Here is a 24504-nt window from a genome sequence, read left to right as displayed (position 1 = left end):
ACGAATGCATTCTATTTTAAACAAGAAACTCTGTTTGTTGTATGTTAATTGTTTCCTTTAATCCCCTGGCATCTTTGAGTCTGAGTAAGGCCTGAAGAAATTAACTTCTTCTGATAAAAGCCATAAATTCCTCTGCTTTGGAAGATTTAGGTGTTCTTTGAAGTAAGTATCTCATTCCTAAAAAAAAACTTCCCCACATACATAGTCTCTATTTTAACATTAGGTTAGAACCTAAAACTGTATTTAACACACTACTTAAGTGAATTAACACAGCATAACGTTCTAACATTACACATAGAATATTCATTATAGCCTTTGCGAAAAGCCAATCATAAAATATGCATTTTTCACACCAGCAAGGACAAGGAGGTATTGAAGGAGACTGTTGAAGGAGAGGTAAAGTCTTAAATGCTAAAACTGAAGACAGAGCATCACTAAGTTAAAGATTTGTCTATTTGCTTTTAAACTGATACAAAGCAAGACAAAGTAAATTATTATAACTACTTCAAATCTAGTTGAAAATGTGCTGAGGTGTGCATTAAGACCAAGGTGGAAGTTTACAAGTTACAAATGCTTAAGACAATTCTTGCTAGGGATAGATAGCATTGCATCAGGCAGTTTACTATTCCAACCATTCCTGAAAGATGTGCATCTCAAAAAGATATGGCATATGAATTCTTAAATTAGACCAATAATGACATGCACCCAAAAAAGAAAAACATTCTCTCTTCTCCCTTTCTTTTCTGCTTTCTTGTCATAGTGTGACTAAGGAGAAACTGAAAGAATCCATGAGTGACAGAGCTGATTCCAATCAGTCCTCCCCGATGGAGGGATCAAAGGCCAACTGTAGTGGACCAAACAGGGCTTTCCCCTTGGAAGTGTATTCCATCCCGTCGAGATCAGCACAAACACAAGGGATGAAACCGACTTCCCACGGCTGCCATCCAAGCTATGACACTGTAACTCAGTACCACCTGCACATTTTTTTTGCTTGAATCCTTAAAGTAATGATTCTCTCCATCTCCATCCCTTAAAATCCAATTCTGTCAGCTTTTCAGTGTTCAAAAATGAACTAGTTAAGATAGCACTGAGGAAAGAAAGAAGAAAATAAGCATATTTTATTGTGTAAGTAATTAGATTTGAGATGGAATTACTAAAAGGTAAGCATACATGGACCCCCCACACACACAGTTGTCTTTTTGCAGTTGCACTTAAGGATTGTACTTCAAATATGGTTACACAGATATCTTCCCCCCTCCACATTGACTGCCTCTTAATATTAGAACTAATCTGCCACAAAATTACATGAAATAAAACAGTGAGAAATATACTTGAGAATGACTGTTGTTTACGAAATGGGTAATTTATAGTATACAATTACTGATAAGGTAGAACAAGAGTTCAAAAACTGGACTGCATTACAAAGCACTTCTTCAAACATCAATTTTGGATTATTGCTGGAAGGTACTAACTGGTCTGTTATAGACTAATTTACAGACATTCATAAAATAGTGAAAAATGCATGCTTTAGAAACCTGGGACATTTCATGCCTTTGTGCTAGCAGAACATGAAAATGGAAGTGATTGGCATTTTTCAATGTAGGTTAGTAGCATTTAGAGTTTTTATTCTGGTGTACTAACTGATTCTTTGTATTTTTTCTCTTTTTCTTCAGGTGATTTTTCATCTTCAGGTTTAGTCCATGGAGGGCTGCGAAACTTCTGTAAAGGTAAAAATATGGTGTATAGAATACATATATACATAAACAGAAATAAAAAAGTCTGTTAAAATTGGAATTGTCCCTAGAAAAGGGTCCTGATCTCTAAGTGCAAAACCATACAAGTCTGATGCTACATACAGCTTCATATCACTGCATATTATATATATATATATAAACAACCACATAGGTATTTAATATTTAATTATTTTGGAAAACTCTCCTTACTCCTGCTTCCAGGGCTATACACATGACACTGTCAAATTAAGTAATTTGACTACCAGCTTTCTAAATATTTAATAGTTTGCAAATTGTTACCAGCCAGAAATAATTTTGAACAGATCAATTACAATCAGACACAGTCAAAGTCTGAATTAAGTAGTCTTCTCTTTTGAGACAGAACTTGGTGAAGAATGTGTAAGTCTACTTTAAGTAACTGAATCTCATGAGACCTTTTAGTAAAACCCCAAAAATTACTCTGGAAGAGAATACCTGAAAGCTTGTCTCTGTTTCTGCTGCTTCCAAACGAGATGTTGAATCATTACGATTCCCCAGACATGTCTTGGCCACCTGTCAATAGAAATGTCAGAGATAACTACTTCATATTTTTTCCAAAAATATTCAGTTTAAAAAAAAAAAAAACCAAAAAAAACCCAACAACAACAGCAAAAAAAAACAACCCAATTTGGGTCTTCTTTTAAGCCTCCTTGATGAAATGGAACTAAGTTTTCATAGCTAAACTTATCCCAGACTCCCATCATCCCTGTAACAGTCTTCAACAATACAGTCTTGTGACAGCGAGTTTAACAACTTCATACTTACCCAGCTTTTTTTCTTCGTGTTTAAATCTCATCACCAATAGTGAAGTTTACTTCTACAGGTGGTCCTAGGGAACAGAAAATTAATTACAAGTGCCTTTTATGGGTGAGGAAATAGTAACAAACAGTAGAAAATCAGCATTACAGTTAGAACTTCTCTATTACTATTCTCTTGGCTATACTCTGGATTCTTAGGTATAATAATCCCTGAATAGGAATATAAAGTCACTGAATGGAGAAGTCAGGTGACTCTCAAGGCAGAAAATCTTGCTGCATTACTTCCTGTCATTTTATTCAAGAAATAATGTCATATTCTTTGCCAATATGCTTTTTAATATCTGGGAAAGCAGAGTTGCACAGCATAAATAAAATTAATTACAAAGTGGATTTTTGAACTAAGGAGATCTTCAGGTATGAAACCAGAGATTTGCTCAACACTGGAAATTCTACTGTATTTAAATCCAAGTCCCTTCAGGAGTAGGGTTAAGGATGCAATAAGAAAAGGAGCTGAAAGATTAAATACAGTCAAATATTCATAATACTTGGTCATTGCTCTAAAATGAGTTCACATTGGAATTTCTCTACTTGTTTTGCTATTAAAAGTGACACATTTAAATGGAGTGAAAACGACAAGGTTTTTTTAAAGTTTTGAGTCATCAAGACTCTTTCCAGTGTAACAGTGGGAGGGGTTTAGTCATGTTTAAGCTACTGAAGGCAGCCTCTGAGATGATGCAGATGGATTTGATGTGGGGAACTCTTTCTCATATTTTCCCACTCTAGACAGTAGAAATAAAAATTGGATTCATGTAGGGAATAATCGAGGCAGTATTGATTAAAATAAAGTCTATTGATAAAGCACCTACTCCTTTTAGGACAAAAAATCAAACATCAAACAAACATGTGGTTTATGTCTTAGATAAAGACTAAAAAGTCAGATGACAGGGTAGCAATTTTTCGTAGTCTTGAAATACTTCAAAACCTTATACGTGTGGTCCTGTCAAAACTTCCATTTAAATTATTTACTCTTAATCTAGATTTAAAAAAATTATTCCAAGCTGAATTATCCTCAGAAAAAATGAAGATTTAGGTGACTTCTAGGTGTGTGGCTTGAGGACAAAAGATACTCTAGGTCCAACAATCAATAGTATTGCAAAATGTGTAATAAAGAGGATAGAAATAATGCTAATTAAATATGATAATTTACATATCCAGAATTTTCTCTGACTGTACCTACTAGAACATGAAATCAGGTGACCTATTTCACCAACATCATTTATAGGAGATAGGAAGCAAAAACTATTAATTGCATTAGTAAAGCTAAAGGTCAACTTCTTAAGACATATGCAAAGGAAAAAGAAAAAAACAACCCCGGTCTGCTTTAGAGAAAATAAAAGTGAACAATAAAACAATGCTGTATGAGTGAGTAGTCTTGCAGTGTCTTCATAGGCCAGACAACAAAGGCTATCTTGATAGGAAAAGAGCAATAAAGATTAAGTCTGTATTATTTCACATTTGTTCACTCAGAGATCTTCTCCTTTTAGTAGCACACCATATGGATCACTGTTGGAGAAAGACAGGGACTTTTTCCTAAGGATGTCTTTATGATGTTAAAGCATAACATATTCATTATTGACTCCTTATCACTGTGAAACATTGTATATCATTACCAAATAAATTACAGCTTGAAAACAACAACAGTTCAATAGCCAGCACTGTAACCAGCTCCTGTGGACGAGGTGCAAACACACACACACAGAGGGCTGGGTTTAACAGAACACAAACTGAATCCCACACACATATGACCTCAGGCATATATATATATATAAATACATACATATACATACACCCCCACCTGTGTGTATTTATGTGTTTTTATATGTCTATATCTACATGCATATATAAACACATAAATATGCAAACACGCATAACACATATATCTTTGTGTCCCTCAGCTAAAGATCAGCGGCAGAATATAAACTCAATGAACTAGAATACCTTTCACACCCTTAGGTGACAAAGAAAGCAAAATATTAAACTTCTGTTATTGTTGTTAGTTCCCTCTATGCCAAATAGTGGATTGTTTTGTATGTTTGTCCGTCAGATTTCCTCCCATGAGAGGTACAATCATTACCAATGGACAGAATGGGAGCTCAACATGGCAGAAACTATCAAAAAAGCAAAAACTATTTGCTGTGTTGCTTTCCTCAGCTTAGCGTGCAGCCCGATTAACAAATTATCTGTGTGTGAAATTATGGCTATAAAATCTGCATATTGATTGGTCACGTACACAAAATTTGGGAAGTTATGGTATTCAATTGTCCTAGTAAACAGCACTGCAAAGCTGGAGAGCTTCACAGCTGGATGTATAAATGACAAAGGTGGATAAACAAAGGGTGCATCTTTATTACTGTGAGAACCCCGGCCTTGCTCTGGGGTCTCATGTGGTGGTGAAATTCCTCCTCCCACCCGTGCTTCCAAAGAAAAACTCCGCAGGCTTTAGCTGTTCGGTCTCAAGGCAGTTTATCGCTAGTTATCTAACAGATTATGTTCTTGGACTGCGGCTGTTTGATCAGCGGCCTGGGTAGAGGCACACACACCCCCTGACATCCTCTCGATCTGCTGTCTTCTTCGTCTCCCTCTCCGCCCAGGGCTGCTGCTATCTTTTATAAGATATATTACGTATAACATGTTTACAATTATTCCCCAATACCTACTACCTACGTTGCCAAGTGTTTTTCTACTCTAAACCGATCTGTCAGTGCCAACATCACCAAGAACATGGAGGTAAGGAAAAAGAAGGAGGAAGAACAGGATCAGCCCACTTTCCTCCATCTTAGAACTTCTGACCCCCACCTACAAAGTGAAAACCCCCCTGTACAATACTAAAAAAATTTCCCCTCTACTTTGTAACTACTTTTACTATACTATCTAACCTTTTGTGATTGCTTGTTCCACCTCCAAAGTTGGCAATTCATTCCATGGCTCAAACTCAAAATCACAGCTGTTTTTCAGCTGTCTGCCAGGGTCTAGAATGCCTCTGACCAAGGCCTGGAACCTCTAAAAATGTCTGAGAGACATTTTGAGTTCCCACATATTAGAAAAATTTTAACACGCCAGTCAGAACTCAGCATGTCCAGTGGCTATTGAATCATGCAACTTTACCTGCGAACAGCTGGACAATGTAAATATAAGTATTTTCTACTGCATCAACTCAGCAAATCAGAACTGGCTTTATGGTCAAAAAAAACATAACAATTTAAGGTCAAATAATCAATTCACAAGTGAACAGGAAATCAAGTTTAAATAAGTGGTATTATAACAGTTTCTGCAGTTAGAAAAATCATTCTGCTGCTCCTAAAGAGCATCATCCAGATTTAGTTGACCAGACATTGGAGTTTCAGTGTTCCTGTGCATCACTGCTCCTCTTGGCTTCATAGGGCACAAAAAGCAGATAGGGAGGTTGTTTGTAAAGCACGATGGGGGAGAAAGTACTGGGTTAATTCTGAAGAAAAGAAACCAGATACAGGAGAAAAGAATGGTGTGGTTAGATCAACTGACAAACTATTTATCTTAGTTGTCAGGTTAGGTTCACAGTTTACTCAAAGACACGTTTTATCAGATTTGCTCATGAATTTGTTACAGATCTGTACTGGGAGCTGCTTTAATCACTGTTTAGAAGAAAGATACAGAACAAGAAGTATGTGAAATGTGCATATACCTTCTCAGAAGACACCTCTGCAGTTTTTCATACGCTTTTCCTGTTTTAGATCAGTGTGCTAAGGGGATGGTTAAACTCCGATGATGTAACTTCTTATGACCTTCCTCTTCCTAGTCCTCATTTACAGAATCAAATTTCCTTTAAGGATTTTATTTGCTTGAAATTTCGTTATAAAAATGGTTATTTTTTTTCTCTTATTACACCCTTTGGAAAACAATTGGAGAGTGCAATTTGATCAAAGCTCTGAAACAGATTTAAGAAAATAAAGCAAAATGCTGTAGTTGCTTAGAAATGTATACAATTTTGGCTCCAATACAGAATATCCTTTGTCGTTGAATGATTAATGAACATAGAGTGTTTTTTTACTGCAGGAAATTAAGGCGGTAAATAAAAAGCACTACCACTTCTATTTATCAGAGAAGATTCTGTAAGGACAAAGCAAAAAATCTAATAAGAGAACAAAGAATAATTTTATAAATTCTTTGATGTTGTAGCAATACCAAGCAGGTAGTTAAAAATGAGATGTTATATGCATAAGAATTATCTGACACGAAAAGGCAATTAAGTAAATTATGGTGTAAAAGCCAAAATCCCAAAAGCTTTTGGGAAGACAGAAAAGGGAAGGAATACAGGGGAAAAAGCTCTGCAGAACTCTGGTTCTGCACAGAGGCTTTCAGGAGTCAGACATAAGAAAGCATCTCCGGATAAGGCTAAGAAAAAGTAGTACTGACAAGATGCCTCTAATAAAGTACAAATAATAAAAAGAATGGAAACTTTTACAATACTGAAGGTAATTTGGAGGGGGGTTTTGATGAATTTCAGATGCTGTATCACAGGATATTCTACCTACTTCTGGCTATTGCTGGTCCTATGCCAAATTTCATTACAGATAAATATCAGCAGCGTCTAATTTCCAGATTTGCTACTCTGTATCCCATTTGCCAATAACTTTTCATTTTTTGTATTTCAGTATTTGTTCTAATGTAAACAACACTAATTACTCTGAACAGGCATAAACCCCATAAATACAAAATTGCAGAAAGATCACAAATATAAGATAGAGATGCTTAGCCGTACAGACTTAAAAATACCAGTTGGAACCAGCAACTAACCATTTTGCTTTATTTTTTGCCTCAGTATCTATAAGGTTGCATGTTCTTCTCCAGTTAGTCTTCACTACCTTAATTCTTTCTAAATAGAAATCACATTTTATTTATCAGAGACACAATAAAAGGACCTTTGTGAAGTTCTGAGAAAGGATTATTGAAATAATAGGTTTCTAAGCAATGCAGTTTCTAGTACATCTTCACTAATATTACTTTGAAATGCTGCATTACAACCTTAACCATCCAGCCTTAATCTTCCTTCATTTGAATGCAAGAAGCTGTAAAAACTTCAGAAAAAAATGACAGAGTCAAGTAATGAAAAAAACAATTAAAACTCTTCCTAAGTGTTGCATTTTCTCCAAGTGATACTGTTCACAGGTACAAATGGCAGCTTTGACTTACCAAAGAATTAGGATCCTTTGGGTATAAATTCCTTCCAGTACTTTCAGAACTTAAAGTGGTATTTCTAATGCCACTATATGTAGGCTAATTGTGGAAAGAAGATTTTTATTTCAGTTCTCAAAGCTAATAATTTGAATTCCTTGTGCCTTTCGTCTCTCTTTGTTAATGTGAGATGATGATGATGAAGAAGAAAAGGTTGCTAACCAATGTCATCACCTGCACTATTTTTATGGCCATCTTAGCCTATGTTAAGATGGACAGGGTGTCTGTCTGCTGATGGACTGAACAGTTAAAAATACAAGCTGTTAGAAGGACAAAAAACAACCACCTAAATAAGTAAACCACCATCTCACTAACTAAAACCTTGATTTTATGGAAAGGTGAAACTTTTAGGTGTCTTTGATTGCAATACTTGATGCAGAAATTAAATACTGGTTTGACTTTTGAAATATATTACCAGTTATTTTCTTTTCCTTTCTCTTTTAATGTATTCACTTCTGTATAAAAGACCTGTTTAAAATGTCTGATACAAGTATTTAGCCTAAGAGGAAGAAGAAGAGGAGAGAGGAGGAGAGAGTAAGAGGAAGAAAAAGAGAAGGGAGGAAGAAGGAGAAGAAAGAGGAGAAAGTGAGAAGAAAGAGGAGAGAGTGAGAAGAAAGAGGAGAGAGTGAGAAGAAAGAGGAGAGAGTGAGAAGAAAGAGGAGAGAGTGAGAAAAAAAAAATGAAGAGGAGAGAGTAAGAAGAAAACAGAGCAAGAAAAATAAGAGTCAGAGATAAAAAGAAAAACCAAAAAAGTCAGATTGGAAAGAGAAAGGCAGAGAAAGAGGAAAGAAAGGTGGGGTAAAGAGAAAAAGAGTGAAAGACAAACAGAAAAGGAAGCACTTGAAATGAAAGAGAAAAGCAAATAGAGAGACAAGAAAAAGAAGAAATAGAGCTGAAAACCTACAGGAAAACAAATTGAGAGACTGAACACAAGGTAGGGTTCAAGAGAGAAAGAAATAGAGAGTTAGACAAAAAAGTTAAAGTTGGACAGAAAAGGAAAAAGGGTCAGAGACAAAGACAATGATAGCAAGTGTTAGAAAGACAAAGGCTGACAAAGAAAAAAAAAAGAAGAAAACATAGTGAAACCTAGATTGAAAGAGACAGACAAAGAGACATGGGGAAATACATGTAGAGGAATGGAAGAAAATAGGGTGAGAAGGAAATAGGGTTAGAGAAACATAGAGATGTGTTAGAAATGGAAACAAAGGAAAACACAGCCAGAGACAAAGAGTTACACATGGAAGGATAAAGTGAGGAATAGACTAAAGAGGAAAGTAAGAGGCAAAGGGAGAAAAAGGGTGAAAATGATAGGACTCAACCACACCAAAGAAAGACAGGAGATGAATGGTGGGCAGGGCAGAGGGTAAGAGGCATCATTATTAGGGCTGATTAATCTTTATTCCCTTAAACTTCAGCAATACACAGGGAAACAATGCATACAAATGCAAGTACAGAGACAAATACAACAAAGAATACATCATACCTAGGCACAAAAGTACAAGTCCAATTTACATACAGCAAAATACATCAAAAGATAGGAACAACTGCAAAGACAGAACAATATAATGTACTACAAGCCAAATACATATTGACACAATATAACCGTGTCTCCATTTCAGAAAAGTCCACAACGCTTTTATTGTTATGACGCACCCGGAACAAAAACGGCGCAAAACGCTCCGCCGACGTGCACGCCCCCTTCGCGTTACGCACAAACTCACATTCACGGCAACTCGCTCCGGAGACTCCCAAAAAATCCTCCTGCCTGATGAAAACCCCCCCTGAAAGGCAAAGGCCATACACACAAGGTTGTATCTGCTCCACACACACACACAGCTGCAGACACAAGCACACACAAACTCTCACAGACAGACACAGACAGTCACACTCTCACACATTCTTCTGCTGACACGCTGGCTGCCACCCTTACGTGAAACGCTGCACTGAAGAATATGCTTAAACGCTTCTTCTGACCGCAGGACCTCCATGTCAAATGGTAGATTCCAGGAAATTCTGTAGGGACCCGGGGACCTACGAGACAAGGGGAGGCGATCAGTGACTGACTATCTGAGAGCTAGGAGCTATACCAACTCTGGGCCCATCAGTGTTGTACCCCAAACCCCGTAGAGAACAGATGAACGGCAAAGCTTTATAACTGCTCTACCTGAGCGTGACTACTTGCCCGGGCAAGGCAGCTCCGATCATAATTGCCACAACAGAGGTGCATACAACATAAGCCAATGTAGGTACATACAGTATAAGCACAAACAACATAAGCCAACGTAGGTACATACAGTATAAGCACAAACAACATAAGCCAACGTAGGTACGTACAGTATAAGCACAAACAACATAAGGCAACGTAGGTACATACAGTGTAAGCACAAACAACATAAGCTAACATAGGTAGGCGCAACATACGCACATACAATAGAAGCCGACACAGGTAGGTGCATCATAAGTGCATACAACGTAAGCTGACAGAGATACAAGATAAGTGGGGACTTGATATAATTCTCCAGAAGACTAATTTTTGAGCCCTATATCCTTTGAGAAGGCAGATGCTACGGAACTACTGTGGTCAGGTGATGAGGGGCTAATAAGCTCCGTACGGAAGTCCATGAGAAGGGCTACCAAAACTGAGAATGAAGATGGATGAGAACATCTCGTGTACATCGTCCGGACCCAAAAAGTGAATATGTAAAAATGCCAGAATAATTGATATCCGGGAAGGTACGTGAGCAAAATATGGCCAATACGGCACAAAATGATGTTGCTAAAGCATGGAGATGTAGCAAAGGCCTATGACACAGACAACGTGACACGGACACAGACAACGTGACACGGACACAAGTGGAAACTGCCTGGCAATTTCACCTTATGGACCCAAGATTCCTAGCCCAAGATGAGCCATGGGCTGATGATGCCAAAGAAAAGAAAGCCCTAGGGCAGTAGCACTTGATGATGACATGCAACTCCTTTCAAGATGTTAGTGCCAAAGCACTTAAGAGGAAGCCTAAGAAGCTCAGTAGGCCTAGAGAAGGAAGAAATGACTACAGGGTGACTGTAGCTATAGCTCCAGACATGAAGGCGGGCTCCTATGGTGAAAAGATCCACGACAACGTCAAGAGTCAAAGAAGGCCGCCGATGCGAACGTCACGAGAACCAGAGAGGGATCGGAACTGCCCTGCCCAGCGAAGACTCTGGGGGGGCTGAGGAGAAACCCTCTCCCTTTGCTCCCGAGGGGCCCGTCCCACTATGGGCCTATTCTCCAAGCTAACATCAAATAGCCTCCTGTGATAGTAAAGGTTTTCCCCCCATCTCCCACCTACTGGCCCCAGCACTTGGCTTTTGCAAGACAACCGGATGGAATCCAATGTCAGTTGGATGTGGACGGCGAGACGTTCTCTGCATCAGCTTCGGTGCTGCCGTTTCCAAACTTCAGCTACGCTCCTCCTCAGGGTACCTAAGACAAAACAGAAAATGCAACTAGTGCCCACGAAAAGAGGAATCCCCGAAACTCCGACACACCGCTGCCCCGGCTCACCTGAAGTCTTAATTTGACTCCACAAGCTGCCTGGAGGATACCTGAAAAACAAAAAGGTACACACTTAGCATGCTGCTGCATAAGGGTCACCTGTGAGTCACTGTGCCAAAATGCCAACTCACCCGCTCGCCTCTGTTCCTTCACACAGCTAGGGCAGCGACAGCACCTGCAAAAAAACAAAGCAAAACAACCCACACTGAGATACTGTGAAAACAACATCCCCCTGACCTGAAAAGCACACCCACCCAGACCTTACACTTGCACCCACCTGGCCTTGGACATCCCGACATCCGGACCAGAGACATCTTGCAAGACGACTGCCTAAAATAAAACAAAGTAACCAAGAGTGGATGCTTACAATTGCACCAAAACCTGAAACCTGAGCAAGAACAACTCCTTCTGTCCACTGCTCACCTGGCACACAGGGCCTTGACTGCTGCTATCTGCCTGGACCTCCTAAAAATAAAGGCAAAGAACACTGCTCTAACACGGTCACCCTTTAGGCTTCCCCTGCAAATGCAAACAATGACTGACCTGATCATGGCAGCACCCTCACCCAGGACTGGGGCTCTCTGCCACAGATTTGAACTGTCTGCATCTGAAAGGAAGTTAGGACTAGTGTGAAATGGCTGAGGGAATGAAGCCCCTTAGCAAAGGCTGGGGTTAATATACCCTGATTGGGCCCGCCGCTCATTCCCGTGGCACCCAGGAAAAGGGAAGGGGCAAACCCCACCGAGTAGAAAAGCCCTCAGAGCAGCTGCAGCTGTTCGGCTCCTCTGGCTTGAATTCAAGGGGAATAAAGGGCTGGATATAGAAGGAAACTCTTCAGGGAAATGACAGCTCTTTTTTCTACAACTACTTGGAGCGAAAGGGCAAAAAAACTGGTAAGAAATAAAACTTTGTTTTTAGGCAGCATATCTAGATAAGTTGGGTAATTTGCTGTTAACTTACATAATTATTCCTCAGTGACTACTAAGTAGTGCTCAACATGAGACTAAGGGTGGAGAAAAATACTAATTATATGAACAGTCTAAGTCTTCTTCTTGGGGTTACTAATTAGGACTAACTACATTATAAATAAGAAAAATAATAGGCTCCTGGGCAGCATAAAGGTTAAGTATGTGCTAGGCTTGCCTTTCTCTGAGGTACTTAGTCCTAGGGCACAGAAAGAAGTGCCCTGAAAGGTAGTTTTAAATGCTGAAAAATCATTTTAAAAGAGCCTCCTTCAAGTGAATCCCTTAAAATGAGGAAATGGGGAATTTACCTCCACTGAAATGGATACCGTGGCAAATAAATGGCTTCTGCCCTTTCATTTAATCCCTTGAATACTGGGAAAAGAGAGGCTTTCCTCACTTTAAATCTCTCCAGTGATGAAGACAGAGGGATTTTCCCCTCAATCCAAACCCTTAAGAAAGAGAGATAGCTGGGCTTCCCCCTCAATTTAAGCCTTAGGACAACAAAAATGGTTACTCTTAATTCAAACCCATAAACGACACTGTCAAGGTTTTCCCCCTCTATTTAAACTGGAAAAAAATGGAATATGGGGATTCCCTGTCAATTAGCACCCCTAACAGCATAGAAAAGGCAGGGACTCTTTCAAATGAGACCATTAAAATTGCAGGGGAAGTGCGTTTCCTCATTATTTGAACGCAAGAAATGACGGAAAAGGAAGCTTTTTCCCATACTTGAAACCCCTTTTCTCTCCATAACCCCTCTTTTTTCTGGGAGTGCTGTGGAAGGTCTGGGGGTTCTAGGGGAGGACTGACATAATAAAAGGGGAAAGTTGAAAGCTCTCCCGTGGAACCCCACATGCTGCCTGGCCTGCTCAGGTGCTGCCCCTTGGCAAGAGGGCTCTTCCCTTGGCATTTTCTCCAAGGGACGCTCCGTGCCTGGGTGGGTCCGGCTGCTCCCTGGTCCCTGCTGGATGTTCCGACCATAGCTCCTGGCAGGTGTGCCCAGGTAGCTGCACTGAAAGCAGCTGCTCACGCAGGGAGCTGCTACACCTAGGAGTGAGGGATGAGGTGAAGAAAGGTCCTGTGGGGTGTTCCCTCCCCTACACAGCCCCTTGCCAGACCCTTAAACAATGGGGTGCCAGATTTTCATTTCAAAGATAATTAACAGTCTTTCCCCTGGCCAAACAGGAATTGCGCTTCCAAAATTGCAAACAGCGAATGATTTCTCACAGACCACACCTGCCGACACCAGAAACTCCCACAGCCCTTGGAGAGCAGCACGCCTTGAGTGAACAGACATCAACACACAGGGAGGGTGAGGTTGGTTTTACAGGGAAAAAGGGCAGAGGTCAGGTCACGAGGTCTGTGGCCCCAAGTGACTTTCAACATCTTTTCGTTCTGAATGGCACAGGATTAATCCTGGAGCAAAACTGCTGCCAGCAAGAGTTCTGCCTGCCCTGGAAGAGACAAGCACCTCCTCGAAACCAACATCAGGAAGTGTAGAGGGTGAGCGGTGTTTCACAGAGAATAGGGCCAGCAACAGAGTCCAAGAGCCAGGGGCCCCGAAAGAAGGGCCACCCCCTGAAAATCTGAATGAAGAAGGAGGTGTTGTGGACCCAAGCTGCCCTCATGTCGATGAGGAGTTGCCTTGAAGATCCCAAGTACAACTTGCAAATTGACATCAGGAACCAGGACTGGTGAGTTTTCTTTCCCATGGAAAAGGGCCAGAGTATGTGCCCAGGTGCCCCTGGCCCTCAGCTGGCCCCTGACTTCACAAAATCCAAATATCAAAGAACGTATCCCAGACCAAAGCTGTCCCCGCCTCAAACTTGTGCTGCCCTGAGAGTCCCAAGGGAGCCCTACAAACTGACATCAGGAACCTGGACTGGCGAGTTTTCTTTCCCAGGTGTTTGTGCTCATGGCCCTGTGCCCACCACTGGGCCTCCTGAAATTCCGAATGGGATGCCAGATGCCTCCCACACCAAAGCTGCCCCTGGCTCTTGGCCTGGCTGCCCTTGCCGTGGTCCTGGGTGGCCCCGGGGTCTCAGTATGGAATATCCTGTGGCTCTGGGATGACATCAGCTCCCTTTGTCTCCTTTTCCATGGCAGATCGCTTCCAGGAGTCCCCGAGTCCTCCCAGCTGCCCCAGTTCCCTCCCAGTGTGCTACCCAATGTTCCCGCTTCCCTCCTGATTTTCCCAGTGTCCCTCCCAGTGTTCCCAGTGCAGGTACTGGACACAGTAGAAGTGGTTCTGTAACTGCTTTGAGCCTTTATTGCCACTATGGGAAGGCTCTGAGGGTTCTCGGGGAGGGCGGGAAGGGATGTGGGGGTCCCAGGGGTGCCACTCTGGGGGTTGGAGGTCCCAGATGGATTCCGGAAGGGGGGCATGGAGTGCTTGAGGGGGTCTCTCAATTGTCACACCGGGAGGGGCCCCAGCGGGTCTGGGGAGGCGGCCCAGGGTGTCCTGGGGGCCACTGGGGATTCTCAGGGATCCCTGGGGACTATTCAGGGGGTCCCAGAGAGTTCAAGGTGGATCCCTGGGGGATCGTTTTGGGGGGTCGCAGGGGTCAGGGGGATTTCCCAATGAAGATCTGGGGGGGAAGGGGGAGTCCTTCAGGGCCTGGCAGAAGGAGGACAACTAAGCATCACCAAACATGTTACGTCAATCTCCTGATACAATCTAGAGCCCAACTACACCCTGCATTACAAATTTCAAGTCCCCAGGACTTGTGCTATTACAGGCTATGCAGCAGGGCAGAGCAGTTGTGGAACAAATACGTGCAGACACCCGTGACACAGGACAGGGAGAGAGAGCTTTTGAGGAGAAGAAAGGACCGAGAGACCCAAAGAACACAGAGTGCACCAGAGACAAGTGACAGGACACACACCAGAACTGCTCTGCCCTGAGCACCTCAGCACTGTGATCAAAACAGACACTTTCCCTTTAGCTGGCCTAAGGGGACACTTCTTGCACATCCCCACCCCCAAAGCTGATCCTAAAGGCCCTCCCAGCACCCCGCTTTCACCCCCTCTGTGGGCCTTAGCCCTCCACTTATCTCTCTGGCATCTGGGGATGAGAATCCATGTCGCGTGCCAATGGAGGCTGCTTCGCCTGCGGGGAATGTCCTATGGTCACCGGGCTGTGGTCCCGTGCTCAGCTACAATCGAGAACACCAAACATCACTGCATGATCTTAGCTGCACAATGGACAAAACCCAGCAATCCTGCTACTCACCATTCTCCAGAGAATGCTCGGGTCACACACTTTGGCCAGGCTCGGAGGCTGCCACCGTCATCGCAGGGTCTGCCTGGGTTAAGAAGAGACAAAGAGACTCGGCATTGCTGAAACACGAGTGGACCTTGGCTCCCCCTCCCTACCTCGGCGACTCACCGCAACTTCTCAGCCATTGCCAAAGGCAACCCTGATGCAATCTTGAAATACAAAATTTCAAGGCTTCATCACAGAGTCCTGCAATACTTCCCAAGAGCTCACAAGCACAGAAAATCCAGGCCATCAGCTGTTGGTGACAAGGGCTTGGCATACGCTGAGTGGATTCCCTAAAGCACACAAACAACAATGGATGCTTACAATTGCACCAAAACCTGAAACCTGAGCAAGAACAACTGCTTTTGTCCACTGCTCACCTGGCACACTTGGCCTTGACTGCTGCTAACTGCCTGGAGCTCCTAAAAATAAAGGCAAAGAACACAGCTGTAACACGGTCACCCTTTAAGCTGCCCCTGCAAATGCAAACAATGACTGACCTGATCATGGGAAAACCCTCACCCAGGACTGGGGCTCTCTGCCACTGATTGGAGTTGTCAGCACCTGAAAGGAAGTTAGGACTAGTGTCAAAAGGCTGCAGGACAACTTAACAGCACCAAACATATTAAGGCAATCTCCTGATACAATCCAGAGCCCAACTACACCCTGCATTACAAATTTCAAGTCCCCAGGACTTGTGCTATTACAGGCTATGCAGCAGGGCAGAGCAGTTGTGGGACAAATACGTGCAGACACCCGTGACACAGGACAGGGAGAGAGAGCTTTTGAGGAGAAGAAAGGACCGAGAGACCCAAAGAACACAGAGTGCACCAGAGACAAGTGACAGGACACACACCAGAACTTCTCTGCCCTGCACACCTCAGCACTTTGATCAAAACAGACACTTTCCCTTTAGGTGGCCTTAGGAGACACTTCTTGGACATCCCCATCTCCAAAACTGACTCAAAAACCCCTCCTGGGGAGTCCCAACCCGGCACCTCTCTTCCATCCCCTCTGTGGGTGGTAGCCCTCCACTTATCTTGCACATATCTGGGGATGCAAATCCCCATCAGGTGCAGAACGAGGCCTCCTGCCTGTCTGGGAAGTTCCAGTTGTCACCAGGCTGTTATCTCTTGCTCTGCCAAGAGAAAGAAAACCAAATGTCAGTGCACTACCTTAACAGCACATGGGGCAGAACCTGACAATTCTGCTACTCACCGTCTCCCGAGAAGTATCGGGCCACACACCTCAGGCGTGCTTGGATTCTGACACCGTCATCTCAAGGCACACCTAGGTTAAGGGCAGACAAGGTGACATGGCACTGCTGCAACTTAAGTGTACCCTCGCTCCTCTTCCCTGCCTCACCACAACTCCTTGCCCATTCCTGTGGGTTACCAGGAGGGGACCTTGAAATGCAAAATTGGAAGGCTCTGTCACAGGGTCCTGTAATGCTTCTGGCAAGACCACACGTGCATGAAACCCGGTCCATCAGCCAGGTGGAGACAGAGGTATGAGTACTCTGAGTGGATTCCCTAAAGCACACAAACAACAGTGGATGCTTATAGTTCCACCAAAAACTAAAAGCTGAGCAAAAACAACTGCTTTGGTCCACTGCTCACCTAGCACAATGGGCCTTGACTGCTGCTATCTGCCTGGACCTTCTAAAAATAAAGGCAAAGAACACTGCTGTAACACGGTCACCCTTTAGGCTGCTCCTGCAAGTGCAAACAATGACTGACCTGATCATGGCAACACCCTCACCCAGGACTGGGGCTCTCTGCCACTGATTGGAGTTGTCAGCACCTGAAAGGAAGTTAGGACTAGTGTCAAATGGCTGCAGGACAACTTAACAGCACCAAACATGTTATGTCAATCTCCTCATACAATCTAGAGCCCAACTACACCCTGCAAATTACAAATTCCAAGTCCCCAGGACTTGTGCTATTACAGGCTGTGCAGCAGGGCAGAGCAGCTGTGGGAAAAATATGTGCAGACACCCGTGACACAGGACAGGATGTGACAAACCAGGGGACAGGACAGGGAGAGAGAGCTCTTGATGAGAAGAATATCTGCAAGGACCGAGAGACCCAAACAACACAGAGGACACCAGAGACATGTGACAGGACACACATCAGAACTGCTCTGCCCTGCATGCCTCAGCACTAAGATCAAAACAGACACTTTTCACCTTTAGATGGTCTAAGGAGACACTTCTTGGACATCCCCAATTCCAAACTGACTGAAAAACCCCTCCTGGGGAGTCCCAACCTGGCACCTCGCTTATCACGCCTCTCTGTGGGTCATAACCCTCCACTTATCTTGCACATATCTGGGGATGCAAATCCCTGTTGGGTGCAGAAGAACGCCGTCTCCCTGTCTGGTAAGTTCCAGCTGTCACCTCTTGGTCTGCCAAGGGAAAGAAAACTAAACATCAGTGCACAATCTGAACAGCACATCGGCCAAAACCTGGTAAATCTGCTACTCACCATCCTCCTCAGAATGCCCGGGTTCTTGGCCCTCACGCTTTGGGCGTGCTTGGATTCTGACACCGTCATCGCAGGGGACACCTGGGTTAAGGGCAGACAAGGTGACATGGCATTGCTGAAACACCAGTGGAATCTCATTCCTCCCCGACTCACTGCAACACCTTGGCCATTCCTCAGGGCTACCAGGATGGGACCTTGAAATGCAGGATTGGAAGGCTCCATCACAGGGTCCTGTAATGCCTCCAGCGAGATCCACAGTGCATGAAACCTGGTCCATCAGCCAGTTAGTAACGGAGGTATGCACACTCCGAGTTGATTCCCTAAAGCACACAATCAAGAATGAATGCTTAGAATTGCACCAAAAATTGAGACCTGAGCAAAACCAACTGTTTCTGTCCACTGCTCACCTGGCACACTTGGCCTTAACTGCTGCTACCTGTCTGGACCTCCTAAAAATAAAGGCAAAGAACACTGCTGTAACACAGTCACCATTTAGGCTGCCCCTGCAAATGCAAACAATGACTGACCTGATCATGGGAAAATCCTCACACAAGACTGGGGCTCTCTGCCACTGATTGGAGTTGTCAGCAACTTGAAAGGAAGTTAGGACTAGTGTCAAATGGCTGCAGGACAAATTAGCATCACAAAACATATTAAGGCAATCTCCTGATACAATCTAGAGCCCAACTACACCCTGCATTACAAATTTCAAGTCCCCAGGACTTGTGCTATTACAGGCTATGCAGAAGACAGAGCAGTTGTGGGACAAATACGTGCAGACACCCGTGACACAGGACAGGGAGAGAGAGCTTTTGAGGAGAAGAAAGGACCGAGAGACCCAAAGAACACAGAGTGCACCAGAGACAAGTGGCGGGACACACACCAGAACTGCCCTGCCCTGAGCACCTCAGCACTTTGATCAAAACAGACACTTTCCCTTTAGGTGGCCTTAGGAGACACTTCTTAGATATCCCCATCTCCAAAACTGACTCAAAAACCCCTCCTGGGGAGTCCCAACCCGGCACCTCTCTTCCATCCCCTCTGTGGGTGGTAGCCCTCCACTTATCTTGCACATATCTGGGGATACAAATCCCCATCAGGTGCAGAATGAGGCCTCCTGCCTGTCTGGGAAATTCCAGTTGTCACCAGGTTATTATCTCTTGCTCTGCCAAGAGAAAGAAAACCAAATGTCAGTGCACTACCTTAACAGCACATGGGGCAGAACCTGACAATTCTGCTACTCACCGTCTCCCAAGAAGTATCGGGCCACACACCTCAGGCGTGCTTGGATTCTGACACAGTCATCTCAAGGCACACCTAGGTTAAGGGCAGACAAGGTGACATGGCACTGCTGCAACTTAAGTGTACCCTCGCTCCTCTTCCCTGCCTCACCGCAACTCCTTGCCCATTCCTGTGGGTTACCAGGAGGGGACCTTGAAATGCAAAATTGGAAGGCTCTGTCACAGGGTCCTGTAATGCTTCTGGCAAGACCACACGTGCATGAAACCCGGTCCATCAGCCAGGTGGAGACAGAGGTATGAGTACTCTGAGTGGATTCCCTAAAGCACACAAACAACAGTGGATGCTTATAGTTCCACAAAAAATAAAAGCTGAGCAAAAACAACTGCTTTGGTCCACTGCTCACCTAGCACAATGGGCCTTGACTGCTGCTATCTGCCTGGACCTTCTAAAAATAAAGGCAAAGAACACTGCTGTAACACGGTCACCCTTTAGGCTGCTCCTGCAAGTGCAAACAATGACTGACCTGATCATGGCAACACCCTCACCCAGGACTGGGGCTCTCTGCCACTGATTGGAGTTGTCAGCACCTGAAAGGAAGTTAGGACTAGTGTCAAATGGCTGCAGGACAACTTAACAGCACCAAACATGTTATGTCAATCTCCCCATATAATCCAGAGCCCAACTACACCCTGCATTACAAATTTCAAGTCCCCAGGACTTGTGCTATTACAGGCTATGCAGCAGGGCAGAGCAGTTGTGGGACAGATACGTGCAGACACCCATGACACAGGACAGGGAGAGAGAGCTTTTGAGGAGAAGAAAGGACCGAGAGACCCAAAGAACACAGAGTGCACCAGAGACAAGTGACAGGACACACACCAGAACTGCTCTGCCCTGAGCACCTCAGCACTGTGATCAAAACAGACACTTTTTGCCTTTAGATGGCCTTAGGAGATGCTTCTTGCACATCCCCACTCCCAAAGCTCATTCATAAGGCCCTCCCAGCACCCCACTTTCACCCCCACTGTGGGCCTTAGCCCTCCACTTATCTCTCTGGCATCTGGGGATGAGAATCCACGTCGCGTGCCAATGGAGGCTGCCTCGCCTGCGGGGAATGTCCTATGGTCACCGGGCTGTGGTCCCGTGCTCAGCTACAATCGAGAACACCAAACATCACTGTACGATCTCAGCCGCACAGCAGCCACAACCCAGCAATTCTGCTGCTCACCATTATTCTCCTGAGAACGCCGGGCTCCTCGGGCCGCACGCTTCGCCCACGCCCTCCTGGCAGGGTCTGCCTGGCTGAAGAGCAGGCGAGGTGAGGTGGCGTTCCCAAAACTCGAGTGGACCCTGGTCCCCCTCACTAGTAGTTCCCCCACTTACAGCAACTCCTTGGCCGCTCCTGAGGCTCCCTGGTGCCACCTTCTAGTGACAAAGATCAAGGCTTCGTCGTAGAGCCGCGTGCCGCTCCCCGAATTCCCAGGAGAGCGAAGGAGCGGCTCTGCGGCCGCTTGCAGGGGGGACTCGCTGGTACACGAGTGGACTGCCTAACGCACACAAACATGAATGGATACTGAGAGTTGCAGCAGAGACACTACAGCTGCAGGCACACAAATCCATAAATAAATAAACTAATGAAATGCAAAAATTCTACCAAAATATTAATTTTATTTACCCAGTATCCAAATTGCCAAATAGATTAACAGAGACACCCTGTCCTATCCCCTCAATTACACCTCTAAAATCTATGCCAAACAAATCCTGAAAACTAAGAAAACCCTGCCTGTATTGAAATAAAAACAAAAAAAAGTCTTGTAAACGTTATAAATTCGTTAACCTAACACATCAGAACCATAAAAATATTAAACCTTTATGAACACCAGTATGCACTACCCTCGTTTCAACGTATAAAAGTAAAGCTATCCCTACTACTACCTAACACAAATATCACAAAATATAGCAGTAAGAAAAGAAAAAAAAAAATAATCCTCACTATAACTAGAATATAAATTTTTTATTTTAAGCCAAAAAAATTCATACATTCTAAATAGGAACTTCCTCAAAATCAAGTATTTCAATAAACCCAAAAAACTCTAACATATTTCAAATAACTACAAAAAGGCTAAAAAACATAAAACAATCAAGCAACCCACCACAACTATCTAAAACTATCTACAATAAACCTTCTTTAAAAAAACCCAACAAATACTCCTTACCACCTCAACAATACATCACCAGCGACACCAAACAACTCAAAATACTCTAACTCCCATCCAAAAAATGCCCTATCAACTGAAACACTAAAACTCATCTAAAACACCCGCTTACCCTTCAATAACCTCCTCTAACTTACACACAAATCTAAAACCAATAAGAATTAACTATAAACTATCATACCTTAAAGAACTCCACCATTAAACACTACCGTACCAGACTTACTATAAATCAAAAACCCCAAAAAAACACACCACTGTTAACATCACCAAAACATTTTTCTCTATTCCTCTAACAACCAAATACAAACCTTGATTTACCTTCACTTGAAAAACATACAATACATCTACAACCAACTGCCCCAAAAATAAGAACACAGTCCTACCATCCAGCATAAATTCATCCAAATGAAACTTAAAAAAATAAAGCTCCAAAACATCTGTAATAATCCAGCAACATTAGATGAAAAGTATAACAAAAATACTTTTAAAATCATCCAAATTCTTCTAAAAGACTATTACACCACAAAAAAAAAAAAAAAAAAAAAAGCAAAATCAAAAAGCATCAAAGTCCCACCAATTTCATCAAAAACAGCCAGAATGGCTCCACGAGCCAACAAAAAAAAACCCCAACCTACAAGAAAATGCCAAACCACCTCAGAAACAAACAATAAAACACAGCCCCTCTTACCATGGTATTATTTTAGTACTATGATTAAAATACACATTCTATACAAAAATGTCCTCTACCCTGCCATCAATGCCACATAAAGCAAATAAATTAACTGTTATCATACAGGACATCCATATAAAAAAATCTCAATCACCCTAAAACCTTAAAAATAATTAAAAATTAACCCCAAAATGAAAACTTTAACAAAAGAAACCCAAAAACAAACAACAGAGACTAAAAATACACCACCATAGAACTAACTACCAGCAAAAACAACCCCACACTACACTCTTTTCACTAACAGTTGTCAGTGAGACACATCACAAAAATGAAACAAAAATAAAAATCCCTAGAGAAAATCCCTAGCCCTAGAGAAACCCACAAAACAAATCACAAAACCCACTAGAAAAAGAAGTCCAACCAACTTACTAAACTTCAAACCATACAACAGACCCTGAAAGCTGCTAAAAATTAAAACCGTACCTCTACACTAACTCAAAGAGTAACCAGTATTCTGCTAAGTTAGCTTTAAAAATCAAAGTAATAAAGGAGATTAACAAAAACCTAAACCACTAGACAATAAAAAGAGAAGCACCCACATAAATAACTACCTAAAAAAATCCACTGTATAAATACACAAGTTCCTAAAAAAAAACACTAATAAAAAGCAACCAACAAATACATCAAACTGAAACAAAAACCCAAATAAATACAGTAACAACAACAAAAAATTATTCCTAACTCAATAAACCCATAATGCCTCAAACCATCAAAATACAAATACCACAGCAGAGCTTCACAGGGGGAGCGGCCGCCCATTCTCTTCCCTCTCGCAGCCCAGCACGGCACCGCTCGGGGTGCCGCGGCGAGGGGAGTGCCTGCCGCGTCACAACAAGAAATAAACACGTCACCAAAAGAGAAATGTAACCACAAACAATAAGTCCCAAATTACCGGTAACAATAAAACGTCCAGAACAATTAAACAAACCAAATGAATAAAACCTCTATCGGAAAATTTAAAAAATGCAATTACCAAGATTAAAAAAAAACCTCACTAATTCACTACAGCACACTACCTCAAGCCCACCAAAACTAACACTACATACTCATGCTAATAAAAGCCACCACAACCTAATTAAAAACCAACCCTGTACTTCAGGCTACGACCCATAAAAATCAGTGTAAAACCTTAAAAAAACATATCCTTTAAGAAGATAACTACAATCATATTTTCACAATATGAAAATAATCAAAACAAAACAAACATCCAACATATCGCACAAAAAAAAAAATCCAACAACAAACTCAATCCAATAAAACCCTTGTCACAGCACCTGAAGCAAGAACCGTAACAACCAACAAGTACACCGTGACCGTTCTCATACACCAACTACGAACAAAAGAAAACGACCCAAAAAATTCCTCAGGAGCGCCTCAAAAGCAGCGCAGCGAGGGAGGCTGGAAGATGCGGAGCCGCGCTCCCGGCCCCGGGCGCAGCGCGGCTCCGGCAGGAAAGCGGCTCCTCCGGCAGGCAGAGGCGGCGCCGCGCCGGCAGACCCCCGCCCGCTGCCCCCGGCCCGGCGGGGCCGGCACCGGGCCCGGGGGGCCCCGGCGGCGCCCGAGCCCCGCGCCCGGAGCGGACGGAGCGGCGGCACCGGCCGGCACCGGCCCCGGCCGCGCCGCCTCCCCCGCCCGCCGGCCCGGCCAAAGCTCCGCTCGGCTCCGCACGGCTCGCACCGGCGCGGCTCCGGCGGGCCCGCGGCAGCCCAGCCGCGCCCAGCTCCCCTTCCGCCCCGGCCAGCCCCGGCACTGCCGGCAGGGCTCCGCGCCGCACCCTTCGCTGCCGGGCCGGGGGCAGAAGAAGCGCCCCGAATGCAGCGGCACAGCCCGACCCCCGCCCTGCCAGCGCTGCCACGGCTGCAGCTCCCTTCCTCTGCAGCCCCGAATCTGACGCCACGCTCCGGCGCTCACCTCACCCCAACAAGGGAAAAGAAATGTAGGCTTCCCTTCAATCGCGTCCCCTAGAAGAGAAGAAAAGAAGCGCCTTGCCTCAAACCATGGCAAAAGGGGGCTTTTTACCTCAGTCCAAACCCCTTAAAAGGGGGGACAACAGGACTGCCCCCTCCAATTCAACCTCAGGATGACGAAATCTCAAAGGGAAAGGGGAAAAATCCCCGCTACAAAGGCGCACCGGCTCACCTCCTTGGCTGCTGCTTCTCGACACAAAGATTTGTCCCTCGGCCCCTCCTTTGAGCAATGCTCCACGTATCCAGGTGGGGATCCAGGTGATCCCCCGGACCCTGTCCGAAGCGCCCACCGTCCTT

At 43.9% G+C, this 24504-nt stretch overlaps 4 long non-coding RNA genes across 4 annotated transcripts; 1 reads left to right on the top strand and 3 right to left on the bottom strand.

The window, feature by feature from the left end:
• Positions 1-1100: 1100 nt before the first annotated feature.
• LOC144248497 (uncharacterized) lies at positions 1101-5718 on the bottom strand. The gene is made up of 3 exons (XR_014952930.1): positions 2538-5718; positions 2208-2285; positions 1101-1719 (listed from the first exon to the last, which is right to left on the bottom strand). It is a non-coding gene; the product is annotated as an uncharacterized LOC144248497 (long non-coding RNA).
• Positions 5719-9177: 3459 nt separating this feature from the next.
• On the bottom strand, positions 9178-11589 carry LOC146768544 (uncharacterized). Its single transcript, XR_014952901.1, has 2 exons — positions 11130-11589; positions 9178-9832 (listed from the first exon to the last, which is right to left on the bottom strand). It is a non-coding gene; the product is annotated as an uncharacterized LOC146768544 (long non-coding RNA).
• Positions 11590-11652: 63 nt separating this feature from the next.
• LOC146768542 (uncharacterized) lies at positions 11653-21113 on the top strand. The gene is made up of 3 exons (XR_014952928.1): positions 11653-12232; positions 13490-13807; positions 14411-21113. It is a non-coding gene; the product is annotated as an uncharacterized LOC146768542 (long non-coding RNA).
• Positions 11773-15831, bottom strand: LOC146768543 (uncharacterized). The gene is made up of 4 exons (XR_014952960.1): positions 15693-15831; positions 13238-15609; positions 11883-11946; positions 11773-11804 (listed from the first exon to the last, which is right to left on the bottom strand). It is a non-coding gene; the product is annotated as an uncharacterized LOC146768543 (long non-coding RNA).
• Positions 21114-24504: the final 3391 nt, after the last annotated feature.

This window comes from Lonchura striata, chromosome 1 (assembly GCF_050655825.1).
Source record: "Lonchura striata isolate lonStrDom1 chromosome 1, ASM5065582v1, whole genome shotgun sequence".
NCBI classification, from domain to species: Eukaryota; Metazoa; Chordata; class Aves; order Passeriformes; family Estrildidae; genus Lonchura; species Lonchura striata.
The sequence above is the reverse complement of the archived record's forward strand: the minus strand, read 5'-3'. Positions and strand labels throughout refer to the sequence as shown.